Here is a 21,213-nt window from a genome sequence, read left to right as displayed (position 1 = left end):
AAGGGGAAAGAAAGAAAAGAAAAAATATGAGGAAAGGAAAAAATGGAAACAAAGTCTTTGTAAATAGGGAAGGGAGGAGGGGGTGAAGGGAGGGCAGGAGAATGGGAAAAGTAAGAACCAAGATTTGTCATGAAAGGTACAAGATCACTTGTCACCGGGCCTGGTGGCGCACGCCTGTAATCCCAGCACTCTGGAGGCTGAGGCAGGAGGATCGCTGAGTTCAAGACCAGCCTGGGCTACATAGTGAGTTCCAGGTAAGTCTCCACTACATAGTGAGACCCTGTCTCAAAGAACCAAAAAACCAAAAACCAAAACAAACAAACGAACAAAAAGGTACAAGATCCCAATGATGAATGTAACTGTACTGTATACCTAAAAAGTACTGGGCTGGGGATTTGGCTCAATGGTTCCACTGCCTGCCTTGCAAGCACAAGGACCCAAGTTCAATCCCTGATACCACAAAATTAATTAATTAATTAATTAATTGAAAGTACCAATAAACTTAATGAAAAAAATAAAACAATAAAAATCGAGAAAAAAAAAGAAAGTGCTCATTATGCTTGCTGAGTTAGCAGTAGATTGATGACTGATGATGCTTGGCCAGTGATAAGGTGTTGTCTGTGTTGTAGGGTGGATGCCCTAATGCAGTCAGAATTGGGAACTTATGCATTAAGGGTCTGTGGGCCTCATAGAAACTTGATGATCATTCCAGGTATGACACGATGAAAAAACATTGGGTGGCTCCATGGCCATGTAGCTTAAATGAAATCACCAAATATATCTTAGCTGAAGACTCTCTGACCTTCAGAGATTTAAATTTGGCTCAAACCTTAAGTGTTACAGACAATGAGGATCCACAGCCCTCCCTACAATTCCTGCAAATGCCCATATTTTCTTCATTGTCGTAATTTGTCATCCATCAATGTGTTCTTGATTCATTCTCTTGCCAGAGTCAGACCCATTCCCAGCTGTTGCACAAGATCCCCAATCTTCTTCCCACTACAAGCCTTTGGTGACTTTAGAACTTTGTTAAAGTTGGGATTTTTACACAGTGTCTTAGTTACTTTCTCATCACTGAGACACAATATCCAACACCCACAACTTAGAGGAGCTGATATTTATTTTGGCTCACAGTTTGTGGAGGTTTCAGTCCATTGCCAGCTGGCTCCAAGGCTGGGCAGCAGGGCAGAGGGGCAGGGCGGAGGAGACACAGATCAAACATGGCGGCAGGAAGCAGAGAGGGATCAAGGGAGGAGGAGGGAGACAGACGGTTCCAGGCCACGCCCCCAGTGACCACCTCCTCCAACCAGGCTTCATCTCCCAGCATCACATTTAGCTATAACCTCATCAGTGGATGAATACACCGAAAATATCACACACCCATGATTCAGGCACTTCCCAAGAGCCCCACCTGAGAGAACATGAGGCTTTGGGGGAATGTCTAGATATAAGCCATAACACAGTATACACATTCTTTGGCCATCTTGCTCACTCCATTTTCTCCTCATTTTACTTTCCTCTTTCCTCTCTCTGCCTGGCTCAAAACATGAATTTGTTTCCTTATGTCATGCCAGGCAGTTTTGCTCATACCTAGACCCCTTGTCGTCTCAGCTTCTATGCAAAACAGTTTCATAAAAATTTAAGGCAAGAAGGCAATAGAGACAGACAAACAGAGACAGGGGAGAGGAGAGAGACAGAAGAAGGGGGAATTGAGACCTCCTAGGAGAAATTCTACTAGCTATCAAACTAATATTTTTCCTGTGTTTTATAAATAATAATATATAAAAGGTTGAAGTTCTTTTGAGTAGGGAGAGAAATTTAGCAACAGAATTTGGTCCACTCACTCACTGTAGACTTCCCTTGGCCTTCTTACCAGACTGAAGCAATCCTCTTCTTAAGTTTACATTTAATTCTAATTGCAACCGTCATAATGATTAAAACTCCCTTTTTGTCATCGTCTTTTCTTGGCATGGTTCCTTTGGCTACCTTGCATACTATCGAACGTGTGCAAATCACACAGAGTATGTGCTTTTTTAACTTTGGCAAAACCAAACAGCTTTTTGTGTCTTTCCAGAATCAGTTCCAAAACAGCTGTTAACTGTTCATCCTTGGATCTGTCATCTTATTTCAGGGAATTTTAACAAACAGCAGCATCTTCTGCTTTTCATTTTCTCAAAAAGAGAAAAAAAAAACTCCCCAAGTTGGGGCATGGCGTGTAGGAGTAGTTAATGACTTATTTCCTCTCATTTCCTTAATCAGGAAATCTCATACTTCAGCGGCTGCAGGGTTCCCATTAATATGCGTCTGACCTAAGCCAAGCGGTGTGAAACAGCTGGCTTTGCAAACCCCTGTGTGCTCCAAACGGAGATGGGCCAGGAGCTGCCATTCGACACAGGGTGTGAGGAAAGCAAGGACATTTTTCACGGTCGGCAATGGTTCCAGCTCAAGCAGACTCCATCCTCTGGAAAGTAACACACTAAGTGGTCAACCAAGTGGGTAGTTTGGCCATGAAATGGCTGGTGAGTTTTGCTTTAGGGAGATTTCCTTATGAAAACCTGGCATTGAGTGATGGACACATTTAATACCTTGTGGTATGAAAAAGCACTCAAGAAAATCAAGACAAATTGGGCCTTTCCTCAGTTCAAGGCATTGCTTAGTTTTGAATCATTGCTCAAAGGCTAAGAGCTGATCAAAATGGCCATTATTAACTGTCATGAGCTGTGTTTAGATTGCTTTTACCAATGATTTTTCACACCACAGCTCCACATGGGAATAATCTGAAGAAAGCTTCGAAAAAAATACTAGTAAGTGGACCCTACTCCCAGATTTTGATTCGTTGGCTTGGGTAAAGTATGGGCAGTTTAAGCTGCTCCCCCAAGAGGTTCTAATGTGCAGCCAGGGCTACAGCCACTGTTTGTGAAAATCAAGACAGAGGAACTTTGCAAGCAGCTCGGGATGTGGGGGCACCACACTGTGACCCTGCAGCTGCCCTGAGTCCACTTCTTTACAGTTGCTGGCCTTTCATGTAGAGTTGTCCTTTTGGACACAGTCAACCCAAGGGGAAGTCATCTTTGGCAAATCTCACTCCCCTCTTATCTCCTCTCCCTTTCCCTCCCTTCCCCTTCCCTGTCCTCCTCTCTCCTCTCTCTCTCTCTCAAACTTCATTTTCAACCCATATCATCTTTTTTTTTTTTTTTTTTTTTTTTTTTTTTTTTTTTTTTTGTTTCTCTGTTTTTTTTCTTTTTTTTTGGTACCGGGGATTGAACTCTGGTCCTTGCACTTGCAAGGCAGGCCACAGAACCACTGAGCTAGATCCCCGGCCCCCATATCATCTGGGTTTTTTTTCCGCTTTAGTTGAGTTTATTGGTACATTTTAGGGATACAGTACATTACACTCATTGTTGGGATCTTGTATCTCTACATGACAGGTCTTGGTTCTCATTTTTTCCCTTGTCCCTGCCCTCCCTTCACCCCCTCCTCCCCTCCCCATCTATAAATCCATATCATCTTTTAAAGACCAAAGTCACCCCAGGCCAGTTCAGTCCCAGGTAGGGAACTCACTTCTAAAGTACATACATCCACTACCATCTGTCTGAATGAACTATGATCTTCTCTTTCTTTCCTCACCCTACCTTTTTGGATGAAGTCACCAAAATGTGAGCCCTAAGAGGAAATGCCTCTAATTTCTAATTTGCCAACTCTCTCTTTGTCCGGTATATTCCCATTTAAGAATGGCTCCCAGATCTGCCCTCTTATTAAGGCAATGTCGGCTGCGCCCCCCCCCCCCAGCCCCTCACATCTAATCACTTTACTTTGGCTCCCTGTCACCCCCACACACCTCGCATCCACTCCTTCCTCACCACTGCCAAACCTGCCCAGAAACTGCCATTGTCCATTCAAGCCATTTGGCACCCAGCAACCCAAGGAGTCTTTACATAGCTCTTCATGGGCTGCTCTCCTGCTGAAAGCCTTGTGATAGCTCCTCATTGCAAGTGGAGTAAAATCCAAACTCACAAGGCCCTCCTGGCCAGGCTGCCTTGTGCCAGAGGCATGGATGTTCACTTCTCCCTCCCCGCTCCCTGGCAGACTGCAGACTTTCGCTGTCTGAACTTCGGGGAGCAGGACACACTCTTTCCTGTTCATGGGCTCTCCTCCACTGCTTCCTTGGCCTGCAGTACCCCTTGTCTGGCACCTTGGGTGGCTGTCTCTCTCCCATCCTGCCAAGTCTCAGCTTTTGGGCCACTCTCCAAGCAGACCTTTCCTGCCTCTCTTGTCTCCATTATAGCATCCTAGTTCTTTCCTTCTCAATAATTACAGTACTGACTATACCTATTTATTTGCCTATTTACACACACACACACACACACACACACACACACACACACACACACACACTGGAATTGAAACCCCATGGAGTAGGGACTTTCTCTTATCCACAGTTGTGTCCCCAGCCCCTAATAGCCTACCTGGCACACTGGGAAGCCATCAACTATTTGCTGAATCAAGGAACAAATACCTGGGAAAGGAGCAGAGGGAACAGGCTGATAATCCATTTCTGAGGTAGCCCCTCTCTAAATGATTAGGGCTGATTGCAGCTTTTGAAAACAAGGACTGTCAGATTTTGCTTACCACATCCACTTCACCCATTAGCTATCATTGACACATTTGTGGCTCAAATCATTCTTGTACTGGGCATCAATCAGGGCTCTGGTTACAAGTGTAGAAATCAATTTAGGCTAACTTAACCAACATAAGAATTCGTTTATGTGTAGAGCCCACACAGCACAGACTTAGGAAAGGAATAAAATCAAATTCTAGTTGTTAAGTTCTTAGGAAGCTGGGGAACCCTCTGCCTCCCCCACTTTTCTCTGCACAACTATTTCTTCTTTCTTCGTAGATTGGCTTTCTGCACACCTACTCCTTGCTGTTTCTGAGTTTTTCTGTCTCTGCTGCCCTCCACCCAACAGGGAGCGTGAATCTCATAGAATCGGACAGTTACCTGTGCCAATGAGACAGGGATGAATGTGCAAACAGCCCCTGCAAGGAAAAGTGGGCATGGGTAAGGGAGTCTGGAGAGAGAAATCCTGGTGACAGGGGAAATCGTTGGCTTGCTGGGTAGTTAGACACCCCAGATGCACCCACTACTAGAGTCAAGTTCTCTACCATGACATGTTCAATCCTGGACTCTCCTGGGCGTCTTTTCTGTCTGCTTACAACCAGTTTCCACCCATTGCTTCGGTCCCAGGCTTGGTGTTGATTCTTGAATTCCTGGAGAATGATACAGAACGCCATACTAGGATCCTACGACAGGAAAGAAGGGAAGAAGAGAAGTGTTTGGATGCCATAAAAAAGTAGATCAAGGAAAGCATACGTTAAGCATAAAAGCATGCTACATTATTTCTAAGAAGAATTGCATTAAGGGAAAAATCAGCATATATTAATCCTGAAACCTTGATGGATTATTTGAAATTGTTGCTTTTGAATCATTTTTTCAAACCAAATGACTCAGCCACCAAGGGATCCTTTTGTTACATGATCGGTCTTCATTGCTAATATGATAGCTGCAAATGATGTCGTGTTTCTGATTACACATTGCATTGATAAAATGTTTTTCTGTCCTTACACGGTTTTATGAAGCATTATTCTCCAACACTGGTGCTTGAGCCTATAGAAACAGATCCATACATAGATTTGAATTAAAAATAAGCAGTTTAAACCAGGCATAGTGGCACGTGCTTGCACAGGAGGCTGAGGCAGGAGGATTACCATGAGTTTGAGGCAAGCCTAGACTACACAGTGAGTTCAAGGCCAGCCTAAACTACATAGTGAGACTCTGTCTCATAAAAACCAAGAAAAAATAGTTTAACTTCTCAGAAGAAGAAATACAAATGTCCAATAAATACATGAAACAATGTTTAGCATCTCTGGCCATTAAAGAAATGCAAATTAAAACAACAATGAGATTTCATCTTACTCCAGAAAGAATGCTCATCATCAAGAAATCAAACAATAATAAATTCTGGAGAGGCTTTGCGGGGAAAGGAACCCTGTATGTTGTTGGTGAGAATGTCAACTAGTACAACCACTATGGAGATTCCTCAAAAAACTAAAATTAGAAATTACATTTGACCCAGCTATTCCCTTTGTAGATATCTTCCTGAAAGAGATAAAGACAGCACCTTACAATGACACATGCATACCCATGTTTATAGCAGCATAAATCATAATAGCCAAATCTTGGGAGCAGTCTATGTCCGACAACAGATGAATGGATGAAGAAAATATGGTATTTACACACAATGGAGTACTACTCTGCCATAAAGAAGGATAGATTTGAATCTTCTGTGGGAAAACAGATGGCTCTTGAGACCATATTAGGTAAAATAAATCATACACATAAGCTTAAATGGCTTTTTCTTATATGAGAAACCCAAAATATAAATAAAGAGCAAAATAAAAGATAGATAATAGGAAACAGGGAGATAGACACTTTCAAATTAGAAGGAGACCAAGAGATGGAGAGGGAGGGAAAGGGAAAGGGATGAAAAAAGAATCAAGATGTGTTGTGTACATGTACCAACTCTCCACAAGGAATGTTATTATTATGTACTGCAAACACGGACTAATAAAAAATTTTAAATAAGTGGTTTAATTTAGATGTTGGGTCTGAAATTTTTATGGAATGATATCATGCAAGACAGCACAATGGGCATATTTAGGGAAAATGCAATTAGAAAAAAGTAATATAGAGATGGATGTGGTGGCAAATGCCTAAAATCCCAGCACTCTGGGAGGCTGAGGCAGGAGGATCACCACAAGTTCAAAGCCAGTATGGGTTATGTAGTAAGTTCAGGGCCAAGCTGGGCTACATAGCAAGATCCTGTCACAAACAACCAAAATAGTTTTTAAATCAACCTAAAAGTTTTTTAAATGGGCTAGGAATATAGCTCAGTAAGAAGGTTTTGGGTTCAGTCTCCAGGATCACTCACAAAAGATCAATGTAGTATATTGCTTTATATTGTAGCTTTGTAAACTCATGATTCAAATCCTAGTCTGTGCCTCTTAATTAGCTGTGTGATTTGCAACAAAATAATTTCTTATAAAATAGGAAGGTTAACTGGACTTGCCCATGAGGAGTTGGGTGAGATTTACTTGAAACAATGGAGTGTATTAGGAACTGTGCTTGACTGTAAGCAACAGGATCTCTGACTAAACAGTACTTCCTGAAGACCAGGTGTCTTAGTCACTTTCTCGTTGCTGGGACAAAATACTCAACACCCACAAGGTAAAGGAGTAAAAGTTTGTTTCAGCTCACAGTTGGTGGAAGCCTCAGTCCATAGTCAGCCAGCTCCAAGGCAGGGTGGCATGACAGGCAGGAAGAAGCCGGGGATCAAGGGAAGAGGAGGGATATGCACCTTTCCAGGCCATGCTCACAGTGACTCACCTGTTCCCAAAGGCTTCACCTCCCAACATCACACCCAGTTACAAACCCATCGGTGAACTAATCCAGTATCATACACCCATGATCCAATCACCTCCCAAAAGCCTCTCCTATGAGTGCATGCGACTTTGGGGGGGACACCTAAATATAAACTATAACTTCTAGAGATAAACTGTAGCAACAGGAAATGTTTCCTCACTCACCAAGAAGCCCAAAGTCACTAGCCTTGCTTAAGGCACCCAAAGATTTCACAGCTGAAGTCTTTGTAGTTCCCTCAATCTCTCTCTCTCATGATAACAACACAGCTGCTGCAGCCTCAGCCATCCTGTCCATATTCCTAACAGGGAAATGGAAAGAGGGGTGGTGACCAAGTAAAGAAAGCAAAAGCTTTCCAGAGTGTTTAAATCAGGACTGAATTCTACAACAAAGAAGACCCACTCACCAGTGGATTGACACAAATAGAAGTTTATTTCTCACTCTTACCAAGGTCATTTGATAGTGGGTGAGGGGAGTTAAAGGAAGAGAATGGGGCACAGCTCTTCCCAGCACAATCTTGCAGGAGTCAATTTAGAATTGGGGCTGCCAGAATCATACGGGGCATGAACAACTCCTGCCAGCAGGAGAGGGAAGAACGGGAGTGTGGGGAATTGCATCAGAAGGTTATGGATCAGGTCTAGAACTGAGGTACCAGATTTTTGCCCACTTTTTATTGGCCACACTTCAGTTGCACAGGTCATCATGGATGCAAAGGGAGCTAGAACATGTAGTCCCCAAATAGGCACTTCTTCCCCACAAAACGCTACACTGAGGAAGGGGAGCAATACTGCTGGGGATACAGTTAACTATGGCTGCCACATCAGAAACCTACAACAACAAAAGGAAAAAAGGAACTCACAGCAACTTCATATAGATTGTATTGTCCAGAACTGTGACACTTGACCACCCCTGGCCACAATAAAGGCTGGAAATGTAATTTTCTGCTGGAATTATTACAACCCTGATAGCTTGGGTTTCTCTTAGTAAGGAAGAAGAGAAGATATTGTTCAGGAAACCAGCAGTGTCTGCCACTTGAGGAAAAAGTGCTGAGCTCAGTGTGTGGCACATAAAAAAATAATCATTACCTGCTAGCTACTGACACTGCCATGATATTTTTCTCAGCTGCCTCTTCCACAGGGAGCTACTAACTTGGTATTCTGGTTTGTTGAGGGAGTGAACACCTCCTGGAAGCTGGAGACTGGAGTTTAAATCCTGGCTTGGCCCCTTGCTATGTTCTGTGGACTTGAAGGTGAAAACCGGGAAAGATGAAACTCATCTAACAAAAGTGTTGCGTGGATTCACTGCCATAACGAGCTTGACTGAGCCAGTGGTATTATTTCGCATATGCTATGTGCATACTATTAAAACTGTGTCTCCTGTGGAAGCTGCCCAAATGCCCATTGTACTCATTTCCTCCACCTGGCATAACAAAATTCCCCAAACCAGGTGGCTAAAAACGCAGTTTGGGAGGCTTGGAGTCTGAAACCGGGGCATAACACCACCATGCTTGTCTAAAGCTTTAGGGGAGAGTCTGTCCTGACTGCAGGAGCTCCGGAGGGGGTGGCGGTGGCAGGCCTTGGAGCTTAGCAGCCTGGAGCTGCAGCACTGAATCTCTGTCCCCGTTATCACTGGCCTTTCGCCTGTGTTTCTTCTGTCTCCTAACTACAGTGCCACTTTATAAGGAGCTATTGTACTTCGAGCAATAAAGCAGGCAGCCATTTTTGCACATTTCTGAGTGCTCTCTTTGCAGCCAGGTAAGAGAGACAAGAGACATCAAACCCCACCTTGAATTTCCCAAAGCACGGACAATTGGATCTGTATTGCAAGTCTGGCTTTGAGTTGTTGAATGGTGTGTGTTCTGGAAAACACAGATGAGCTCAGTATTGATCCCCAGCATAATTTCAGTATGGATTAATACAGAGTTGATTGATAGGGGTTAACGTTAGTAGGGATTAAATTCCTACTAGGTTTTACATGGAATGGTAGAGTTAACATGCAATAAGAAATTGGAGGAGACTGGATTCAAACACTACTTATTCCACTGCTTTGGTACTTGGCCTCCAACAGGCAACTTTGCACTCTTATCCTCAGTCTCCTAGCCCACAAAACATTTAGCTTTGACTCTCTCAAAGTGTTCTTAAATTCTAGGCTTCTAACATATATGTCTGAAGTCACATCAACTAATTTTCTTTCTTTGGGGGAAAGCATCTCTTTGGAAAGGGTATGAGCAATGTTTATTGGCTATTTCTTTTTTTCTACTTATTTTTTATTGTAATAAAATCAATGCAAAATAATAATCATTTTAACCATTTATAAATAACAATTTGGAGGCATCAAATACATTCAGAATGCCATGTGAGCATCATCACTATCTATATTCAAAACTTTTTCGTCACCTCTAACAAAAATTGTACACACTGATGACTCATCCAGATGTGGTGGCAGACACCTGTAATAACAGCACTTGGGAGGCTGAGGCAGAAGGATCAGCATGAGTTTGAGGCCAACCTGGGCTACATAGCGAGTTTAAGGCCAGCCTGAATTACAAAGCAAGATCCTATCTAAAACCAAACTAAATCAAAACAAAAAACCTCTAGCTCCTCCTTCCCTTAGCTCCGAATAATCCCTATTCCACTTTCTGTCTCAAGGAATGTGACTATTCTCGGTTATTCTAGGTTTTTCTAGGTACCTCACGTAAGTAGAATCATATTTATCTTTCTATATCTAGTTTATTTTTGCTAACATGCTTGCATATTTTCTCCACACTATAGCATGTATCTGAATTTTATTCATTTTTACATCTGAGCCATATCCCCCTTGTGTGTGTATACCACATTTTATTTATGCATTTATCTGTCATTGGACCACTGGGTTGTGTCTACCTTTATGGCTAGTGTGAGTAATGAGTCATGGCACTGTGAATATTGGTGAACGAATATCTGTTTCAGTCCCTGCTTTCAATTCTTTAAAAAAAATACACACACACACACACACACACACACACACACACCTAGGAGTGGAATTGCTGGGTTACGTGGCTCTACTATGTTTAACCTTCTGGGAAACTGCCAGGAGAATATTTTCCATGGGGCTTGCACCATCTTACATTCTCACTAGCAATGCACAGGAGTTTTAATTTCTCTACTTCCTTGCCAACACTTATTTTCCTTTTGTTCTTTTTATAGTCATCCTCATAGTTGCAAAGTGGCATATTATTGTGGCTTGGGAAAAAACATTCTGGATTGATCAATTAGGAAAGTGCTGTATATTTTGTGCATCTTTGTTTCAATGGCTGTTTAACATCCTTTTGGCCAGGAGGGAGATGTGTAATTAAAAGATGGAAGATACAGGCTATTGTTTGGTCAATTACAGTACTTTAATCAGGAATGAGACCAAAAATGGTATATCCCAGGTTAGCTCTAATCTAGCCAACAGTTTCGTTAATAATTTTTTATCAACAATATGGATGAAGACATAAAAGGTACATACATCAAACCCATAAAACTAAAATCCTAGAGGAATAACTGTCAAGAGTAATAAAACTCTCACTGAAATGGACAACAGGTTAAAAGAAATTGATGACATTCACCAAGGAGATATGGAAAACTCCAGTTTATGTCTCCCAAGATGTCACGTCCACTCAGAACCCTGGCATATGACTTTCTTTAGAGACAGTTCTTGCAGACATGATTTGTTAAAATGAGGTCATACTGGGTTGGGAGAGGGGTAGGTCCAATGTAAGAAAAGGACACACATACACACACACACACACACACACACACAGTGGGAGGGTGGCCATGTGCAGACAGCAGTCACAACTGGAGTGCTACACTGCAGGCCAAGGGCAGCCAAGGGCTGCTGGGACCCACCAGACTCTGGGGACAGGCAAGAAGGAATCTCCCCTTCATCCTGCAGCCCTGCTCACACCTTGACTGCAACCAAATAAATTTCTGTTGTTTGATCCCGAAACAACAAAAACAAAAACAAAATCTGCCCTACGTTCTTTGTATGTACCTCCTTCTGTGTCCCTCTCCAAAACTGTATTGATTTTGCCACTTTCCACATGTTTCATTCCACAGAAATTTTCTCTGGGTCTCTCTTCTTCCCTCCACCTCCTCTTTTAAAGAAGTAACACTTCTTTTTGAGGTGACTCTTCCCTGGTCCCCGTCAGTACCCAAATCAGCAGGCTGTTTGTTCTGATTCCAGCTGCCCCAGGGTTAAATACAAATGTCTGCTACATTAACTGAGATGAAGAAGACGAAAATGGAACTGAAAGAAAGTTTGCCTAATTTGTAAAATAAAATGAGTTTCGATCTTAGTAGCTTATGTATTATTCTTGAGAAGACTGGGTTTACATCGATCATCTTTTCCCTAGCAGTCAAGTGTAGAATATGGTGAAGTTAGAAATGTAATTGTGTAGACATAAAAAAATTGCATCTCGATACCCATCATCCAGACACTTTTCTCAAAATGCTGTCTCGGTGTCCTTCAGCGCAATAACGATATCAATTGAGAATATAACAGAAGCAACTTAAATGTTATGCCTCGTTTGCTGCTGCTAAGCCTAATGTGCCTCAGAGCAAGGCTATTGCTCATGACACAAGGTTCTGTCAGGGAGGCTGGAAACACTTCAAGACCATTAAAATAAAATGCCAGCCATTCCTGCTGTTCAAATATTCTTCAACTTCTAATTTAAGGCGCCAACACCTAAGAATGTAATTGTGTTATTCTCACTGATAGCTGGAATCTATCTAAGCCAAATACCTGGGAATTATGGACTATTGGGGCTACAGGAGTCCAGAAGACAAATGAGGTGGATAAAGCATGTTATTTTATACTGGCACACACAACATCTGTGCTCCGTTACCATTTGTGTGTTAAAATGTATTCAAAGACTAACATGCCTGAAGTGTCTTTCCTCGGCAGCATTGAAGAAGAGGCTGGGGAGATGCAGAAACCACCTCAGGATTTAAACTTAGAAATGTGAGCAAGAGAAAGACTCACACACCTGTTCTCAGAATTCTTTTCCACACTAAATTTTCTCCAGGGTTGATTGTCCATTTCTGAATCAGGAAGTTGTCATTTCTATAAAGCAGTTCCCTGGTGGCTCACAATTCTCCCCCTGATGCTCAAGTGGACCACAGTGGGGAAAAGGCATGCTGGGTCAGGAAAGGGCACTTTTAAAAGCAAATAACTGAGAAAGGTGATGCTGCCCCATTACACAGGGAAATTATTTCTGTTTAAGGCCTGCCTTGGGAGGGGTACACTTTAGGTTCAGGGACCCCATTGGCACATCAGGCCTTTGACTGGGACACAGCACCAATTCAAACTGTCACACAGTACGAGGAGGAGAAAAAAGCCCAAATCAGTTTCTATTCTTTAATAGAAAGCAATACTGTAGTTTAAATTAGCAAGGCGCTGCTGAACCACCATTTAAAATGCGTTTGCACTGACATCCCAAGAAAGGACTTTTTTTTTCTTGTTTAATTGCACTGTCAGGGTGGAACGCTTTCACTTAAAACCATTCTGAGGTAGACCTTTTAATAGAAAGTGACAATTTAAATTGCCATGATAGCAGCGTAAATGGTGCTTAAAGTCATTACTAAACTGACGTAGCAGTTGGCTCCAGACCAGTTTGTTAAAGCTGAAGAAAAGGTATTGGGGGAAGGGAGAAAAGTAACTAGATGGTGAATCATTAATTCCTTTCATATTCATTGTAATAACATTAGCTGTGATGAAGTCATCTGGCTCCCAATGGATGTAATGTACATTTCTATTTAATTCCACATGATTCCATTCTAATGTTGCCCTGATTAATGCCTATTACTAAAGAACTGCTCCAGTCACAGGCACTTATTTTTCTGGAGTTACTTTGCTTTCTTATCTTCACTGCCAGGATCCAAAGAGAGGAACTGTGGCTTCCATTTGCTGGTTTGTGTTCGAAACACAAGGGCTACATTTATTCAGTATCTTTCCTCTTTCAGAAGTAGGGCAGATTCTCCTGCCAGCTCTTGGAAGTGACTCTTGCTAGCTTTCAAGGAGTGCCATCCACAGAACCAAATGCATCCTGTCAGTACCTAAATGGTACCATTGGTCCAATCTGATGGGTTTATCTGAAGCAACTTGTTTCCCAGATCAGTATGGCAGCACCTGGGGGCCCAGAGGGTGGGGACACCATAAGGTCTCAGGTAGTCTTTCTCTAACCTGGGAAACAAAACTGTATAGAGGCTCACTAGAGTAGGAGACAAAGAGAGAACAATTTTTTTTGTAAAATATTGAAATGACATGTAATGGAACTGATTCTATGAATATTGTGTTTTGATCTCTTGAAAAATGAACTTTCTAACTTCTGGGAAGATGGCAGAGTGGTGAACAGCAGGGAAACAGCCTCTCCAAGATTTAGTGTCCAGAGACTGGAATATAGCAACATGAGGAAAAGAAGAAGCAGGGAAGTGGGTCCTTGGGACCCAGTAAGGATCTGAAGCAATAATTAAAGCCCACAGGTAGAGTGAGAAGAGAGAGACTTCAATAAAGAAGGAGGTGGCAAGCAGCACTTTCTCCCTGATCCCTAACTCACTGTGTGGGAAGGGCAGCTCAAACCTGTAGATGCTTGGTGACTGATGGCAACCCCAGAGGCCTCCATGGAAAAACCCACCAGTAGAATGGAGCAGTGGATGCAGCAGAGTGCAGTGGCTGATGAGTTATTCAAGTTCAGACATTCCCCTAGGAGAGGGCAATTAGCTGGTAGCCATCCTGGAGAGGGGCCTATTGAGCTAGGAACCCAGAGCAACTGTAAGATGGCTCCATCAGGATGAGGCAGAAATGAGTTTAAGTTGGCAGAAGGTCAAGAAGCCAAGTTCAAGCTGGTAGGAAACTGAGTTCAAGCCAGCAAGAGACACACAGAGTGTTGCAGACTGAACAAATCAGATTTCGGTTTTGTAATGAGAAATCAGCCCAAGCTTCAGAACTAAAGGTGCAGGCTTATGAGGTTAATTGACACAGATCGGGGCTCTATGTGCCCAATTTATCTACCAGAGTGACAGCATAGACATGTCTTGAAGGGACATTTAAAAATTTTTTTCCTTTTCTTGTTTTTGTTTTGTTTTGTTTTTCTTGATTGTTCTTGTTTCTAGTTTTTGTTGTTGCTCTGTTCTGTTCCTAATTTTATTTTTTCCTTCTCTTTTTCCCTCCTGTCTTCTTTACTAGTTCCCCAAAATTTACATAATCTTCCCTTTTCCTCCAGCTGTCTTATAATCTCTTCCTCTTCTTCTATTTCTCTATTTTCTCCCTAATCCCTTTTAAATTTTCTCCCCTGCGGGTAAAATGGCCATACTGAGGGCATGTTTACTGTATACAATTTTTGGTTAATTTTAGATTTTTTTTTATATAACCACAAATCTAGTTCAACCGGTCAAAAGTAGCAAATCAATAGTTACCATAGATTGTCATTTTCTAGGCTGTGTTTGATGCTACTGTCATTGCTGATTGTACTAGTTTAGGCCAAGGTGACATAATTATTCTAATCAGTTCTTCCTGGTATGCTATGACAAAGATTGCCTAAGGGTCAGTCATAAACAATACTATCCAGGTCAGTGCCAAAGAACCAGGGGCTAGGCCAAATAGGCAGCAACTTCTCAACCCCAAAAATGGGAGAGGTAGGATCTTGCAACAGACTCAAAACCCAAAAGCCAGCTACACCCAGAATACTAGCAATAAAGCTACTTGCCATATATAATATACAAGCATCAACCCAGGATTTAAACTGAAAAAAAAAATAGAAAATGAGAAGACACTTAACCAAGATGCAACCTCAAATTTCCAGCTCACCAAAGGCAAACTCAGGGAGCAATGAGGTAGAGCAATTTGAAACCCAACCATCTGGACTCTCTGAAGTGGTAACAGTAGAAGTAAGCAGATGAATGAGACTATAGAAAAAATCAAATCAGAAATAGTTTCTCAGATAACTACAGAGATGATGACCATAATGAAAGATGTGATTAGTGACTCTAAAGCAGATACAGATTTTTAAAATAGAGGGGCTTAGGAAAATGATGAAAACCATGATCTCCCAAAGTAGAAAAGAAATGGAATCCATGGAACAGATTCAAACAGATATCCATGAGATTAAAAATGCCATTGAAAGTATATACAGCAGAATGAGCCAATGTGAAGACAGAATATCAGATCTAGCAGACAGGGTTACAGATGGTGATTGTGAAAAGAAAGATCTTTTAAAAATAGCAAGGGACCATGAAAAATCAATCCAACAGCTGCTAGATGATGCAAAGAAGAATAACATAAGATTGATCATGCTCAATGAAAAAGCAGCAGATAGAGCAAATGACATTTAAAAAAAAAACCTGTTCCCAGAAAAATAGCAGAAAACTTCCCAATCAAGGAAAAGATCTCAGGCGGTACCAGGTCTATGAACCTGGAAAGAAGCCCATGGGTAGGTCAGGTTGAGTTTGGAGCACTGGGGATACTGGCAGGATGGTGGCAGAGGTTGGGAGTGATGGGTGAGGAACAGGGAAGCCCATGAGTTGGGCTCATTCAATCACTTTCAGTCTCTCACTCATTTGTCTTAGTTCTGAAACATACTCTCCTAAAAGTAAATTAAACACCTGACATTTTAAGATAAACTATTATAGGTTAGCCACTTAAAATTACACTGAACACTCTTTTATTATATAAAAATTACCTCCAAAAGCCAACAATTGTAACTGGGTTCACACTAGGGTAATATATTTCAGTTTAATCTTAAAATATTATAATTAAGATATAATGTCTTAAAAGTTTCCTGAGGTCATACAGTTTAAGAGTTTTGAGAATGATTCTCCAGCCTTCAGATTTTCCCTAAATCAGACATTGCAATTTCTAAAATTGCCATCATTCCAAATCAGAGGTAACCATGATGACCATCTGGGGCATAACATTAGGGTCTTAATTTGGAGATGTGGGGAAGGATTACAGGGAGAACAGGAAAACTATATGTTTTTGGGTACAGATTTGCATTACTAAGGAGAGAGAACCAATTTCTTCCATCCAGTTAACAAAGGAGTTTGACAACCCAAAGTAGTTTAAAACTACTAATACACTCTTACCTGGTTTCCTGGTTCCCAATCCAAAACTGGCTTTTAAATTTTGTTGTTGTTGTTGTTGTTATTTTTATAATGCTCCTTCTTTTGCAAGACAACAGATAATGTACTACTACTGTGCTTTCTTGGAAGCCACTCTCCTGGCAACCCCACCACTCAGGAACACAGTTCTCTCTGGCAGAGGTAAAAGAGGCCTTAGAGCCACTGAATCAACTGTTATGGTGCTTGTGCACTTTAGTCCCTGAAAGAAATCCCTGAGAGATAGATCCCTGACCACACATTCCTTTATTCATTTCTATATTTAACAAGTATTTATTGAGCTAGATGCTTAGCAATGCTTTATTTATACCTAATTCTGAATCATTTTGTCCAGTTTCATTGAAAATGATAGGAAGTTAGACGGAAGAAGACTGCAAAAGACAGCTGGTGATCCCACATTGTGAGATGTACATATTCTTTCACAGCCTGAGGGCCAAGGAGCAACATGGAGGGCTCTTTTCATATAGCCATGTTTCTGACTCAGGAAGCAAGCAATAAATGATATTGTCCATAATCTGTCTGCAAATGCAAGATTGGTCAGAGTCCATTTTGGAGAACTCTCCCTTTAAAGGATTAAAATATATGCCCTGAGATGAAAACATATGTCCACACAAAAACTTGCATATGAGTGCACACAGCAGCACTATTCATAATAGCCAAAATGTGAAAAACAAATATCCATTAATGGCTGAGTGGATAAACAATGTGATACAGCCTCAGAATTGAATATTATTGGCCATAAAAAGGAAGTACTGATGCATGCATGCTACAATGTGGATGAACCTTAAAAGCATTATGCTAAGCGAAAGGAGCCAGGAATGAAGTACAAATAATGTATGATCCATTGATGTTAACTGTCCAGAATAGGCAAATCTATGCAAACTGCAAGTAGATTAGGAGTTGTTTTGGGCTTGGAAGGATGAGAGAGTAGCTAAGGGGGTGATAACTAAAGGATAATGGATTTCTTTTTAAACCTGGTGTAGTGGTGCACACCTGTAATCCCAGCTACTCAGGAAGCTGAGAAAGAAGGACCACAGATTTGTGACCAGCCTGGGAAGCTCAGTGAGATCCTATCTCAAAATAAATTCTAAAAAGAGGTGGATGTATAACTCAGTAGTAGAGCATTTGCTTTACATGTGTGGGGCCATGGGCTCCAACCCCACTACCAAAAAAAGGGGGAAGTTCTTTTTAAGATGATTCAAATGTTCTAAAATTGACTGTTGTGAAGTTTGCACATTTATGTGAAAATACTAAAAATTATTGCATTGAAGGAATGAATTGTAGTTGCATGAATTATATCTCAATAAAGCCAATATTTTGAAAATGTATGCCATATGAATCTTAAGTCTAAACTTTATCCCTGTGGAAAATTGATTTTTCCATTTGGAGCCAAATTCTGAAACATCACCATTCTTGGAAAAGGGATAACACACATGCAGCCAATTCAAAGTGAGGGCTTATTGGTGTTTGTTCTGTTGCAGCAAAAAAGGCTGCAAGAAAACCTGCAAAAGAATGCAGAATGTCAGGAACTACCAAGGAAGGGAGAGCAGAGAAGAGCTGGGGGGAAAAAAGATATCCTGTATATATATATGTGTGTGTGTGTGTGTGTGTGTGTGTGTGTGTGTGTGTGTGTGTAGTTCAGTGTCTTGTGAGAGGATAAACTTAGCTGTTTTGGCTCTGTCATCTATCACCTCAGCCACTTTAGGAAAGATAATTCCTGAAACAGGGCAGGGAAGGGTGTGTGTTATAAATAAGCTTGCTCACAGGGATGTAGCTCATGGTACAATGCTTGCTTAGAAAGGCCCTGGATTCTAGCCTCAGCACCATAAAAATGGATGGATGGATGGATGGATGGTTGAATGAGTTTGCTATATTTTGAAAGGCTGCATATTATTGGAGGGAACCAAGTCCTGGCATCCTGCAAATGAGTAGGCAATACTGTATTTAAGGATCAAAGAAGAAAACCGTGTGGTGTTGGGCAGTGGTTAGTAGAGAAGATGACCCAAAAGTCTTAAAGTGGGACAGGGTATGCCCCCTCCATTGTCTTCAGGAGATACTGGATGAGTCCTCTGCACTGTCAAGATCCCCAAGACTGAAAAAGGGACAAAGTGTGGGCACCTGGGTCAAGCTGGGCCCAGAACTTCCAGGCTTTGGATGGAAATATCTCCAGCTTGCCTGCATCTGCCTTTTGTATTGGCTCAGGTTTCTCACTAGAAGAAAAGTTCCCTCTATGTAACTGGGCTGGCCAGCTGCCCTGAGTAAGGTAGGTCCAGCCCGGATCCTCTAATGGGTGTCTCCTCCCTGGGTCACTGTCAGCCTGCCCAGATGAACATTCCCTGATACCTGCATACCCCACACGACTGAACCCATGACTCAACAGAGAAGTGGGTGCTATGCTTGGTTTGTCGAGATGTCTCCAATACTACTGCTGTTAGACTCTTAATTGGCCAGGTTGTTAGTACTGGGTCTTTTCGTCCTGAGTGGAATGAAAGCACAGTGAGGTCAGGGGCCTGGTTTCATTTACCTTTGAGCCTAGTACATAGCAAGGGAACAGCAAAATTCTTTGGATAAAAGTTCATTTTTGTCTCTCAAGTATATAATAGGTGCTCAACAAATATTTGTTAAGTGCCTGATTGCAAATGTGTGATACTGTAATCAACTCCTCAGTGCCTCTGCCCTCTCTGCGAGACCTGTTTCCTGATGCCAGAAGATGGGGATTGAAATTTGAGGTAAGTGGGCCAAGGAACCAAAATCTGTATTAGTCAGAGTTCTCCAGAGAATCAGGTAAAGAGAAGAAGAGACAGAGAGAAGGAGAGTGACTTAAGGAGTTGCCTTACACAGTTGTGGAGGCTGGCAAGTCTGAAATGGATAGGCCAGGCCAGCAGGCTGAAGACCCAAGGGAAGAGCTGATGCTGCAGCTCAGGTCTGAGGCAGAATCCCTTGTTCTTCAGGGGACCTCAATCATTTTGTCCTTTTGGCCTTCGCCTGATCAACTGAGGCTCACCCACATTATGGCAGTAATCTGCTTTGTTTACTGAGCTGGCTCCTGAGGGGGAAAAAATATCCTCAGAAAGTCAGAGAGGAAGCCATGCAAATGAATATCCAGGAAAAGGGAATCCAGAAAGTGAGAAGCCGGTGAAATGGTCTTGAGGTAAAAGTGTGCCAGACACATTGCTAGAAGAGATCAGAACTTGGGGACCAGATCACATGGGGCCTTGCAGGTCTCAATAAGGACTTAGGTGTTGCTCTGAACCAAATGGAGAGGAGGGTTTGAACAAAGTCATGACATAGTTGGGCTTACGTTTAGCAAGATTATTTGCTGCTGTGCTGAGAAAGGAATGCAGGAGAGCAAGGACAGAAGCCAAGCCAGCAGGTGGCAGTATTAAGAGGCAGTGGCAGCTTGGGTCCGGGTGGCAACACTGAGGGGCAGGAAGGAAGGCCAGGGCAAATGGCCTTTAGTTTACAGTGGATTTGCTGACAGAGTAACATAGCTTGTGAGGGAAAAGTGGGGTTCTCCTCTGACTAGGGCAATTTGGGTGGAAAGATGGGGACAAAACTGATTGGCTGAATTCACGGGAGGATAGAAACAGAAATTAGAGACAATGAACTGAAGCAACAAGTGTAAGTATTGAATACAGGAGAGATAACCACCAGGGATGCAGTAGAAAGGCCTTTTCTTGAGCAAGGCTGGAGTCCAGCGCATGGGGAAATAGGGTGTTCTCGGTCAGCCCTTCATCTTAGGGACACAGGAAGCAAGATCAAGCTCTGAGGAGAGGGTGTAGATAGGACAGGGAAAGTTCAATGTTTGAGGAAATCATGTTTTAAAAGGTCCAGGGCGGGGCTGGGGATTTAGCTCAGTGGCTCTGCCACCTGCCTCACAAGCCCAAGGTCCTGAGTTCGATCCCCAGTACCAAAAACAAAAAGTCCAGTGCTGAATTTTGCATGAATTTCTTCGCATTGAGGGCAAACTCTTTAATTCAGTACTTAGAATGCAAGACATACAAAGCCAAGAAGTGGGTCAATCCAAAGGCTTGAATTCAGAATGAGATCAACCTTCACAGAAAGAGGGAAGGGCAGAGTGCAAAGGACCCCAAGAGGCTTGTGGCTACATAGTAGTACTCAAAGCACACAAAGGGCACCAGGTAGGGACTAGCTGTAAAAGTAAATGGCCAAGTTGGGCCCTTCTGTGAGATATGCCGGTCCCTCTAGCAAGCATTGCCTCCATCCTGCCATTCGCTCCCTTCAAATGGAAGGTGGGATGTAGGGGGTCATGTAAGCTGGGAGGAAACCTGCGTTCACAGGGTGCCCCTGCCTCTGGGTGGTTGGCCCAGGTCCTCTGTGAGCATGGGGTGAACATAGCAGTGGGGTGGGTCAGAGCCATGCTATGAGGAAGGAGAGAAGAGTGACCCCCTACTCTCTGAGGAGCTCCTGGTGTGAGAAGGCAATGGCTCTCAAGTGGGGTCCCCAATCAGTATCACTTTCACCTTGGCAATTATTAGAAATGCAGAGTTCCAGCACAGTCAGTCAAAATTTTAATACATTTAAGAATAAATTTAAAAATAAAAAGGATGAGGCTATAACTGAGTGAAGAGCTACATTCAA

This window comes from Fukomys damarensis, unplaced genomic scaffold (assembly GCF_012274545.1).
Source record: "Fukomys damarensis isolate Sample0158 unplaced genomic scaffold, DMR_v1.0_HiC HiC_scaffold_39, whole genome shotgun sequence".
NCBI lineage: Eukaryota > Metazoa > Chordata > Mammalia > Rodentia > Bathyergidae > Fukomys > Fukomys damarensis.
This window is presented reverse-complemented; position numbering follows the sequence as displayed.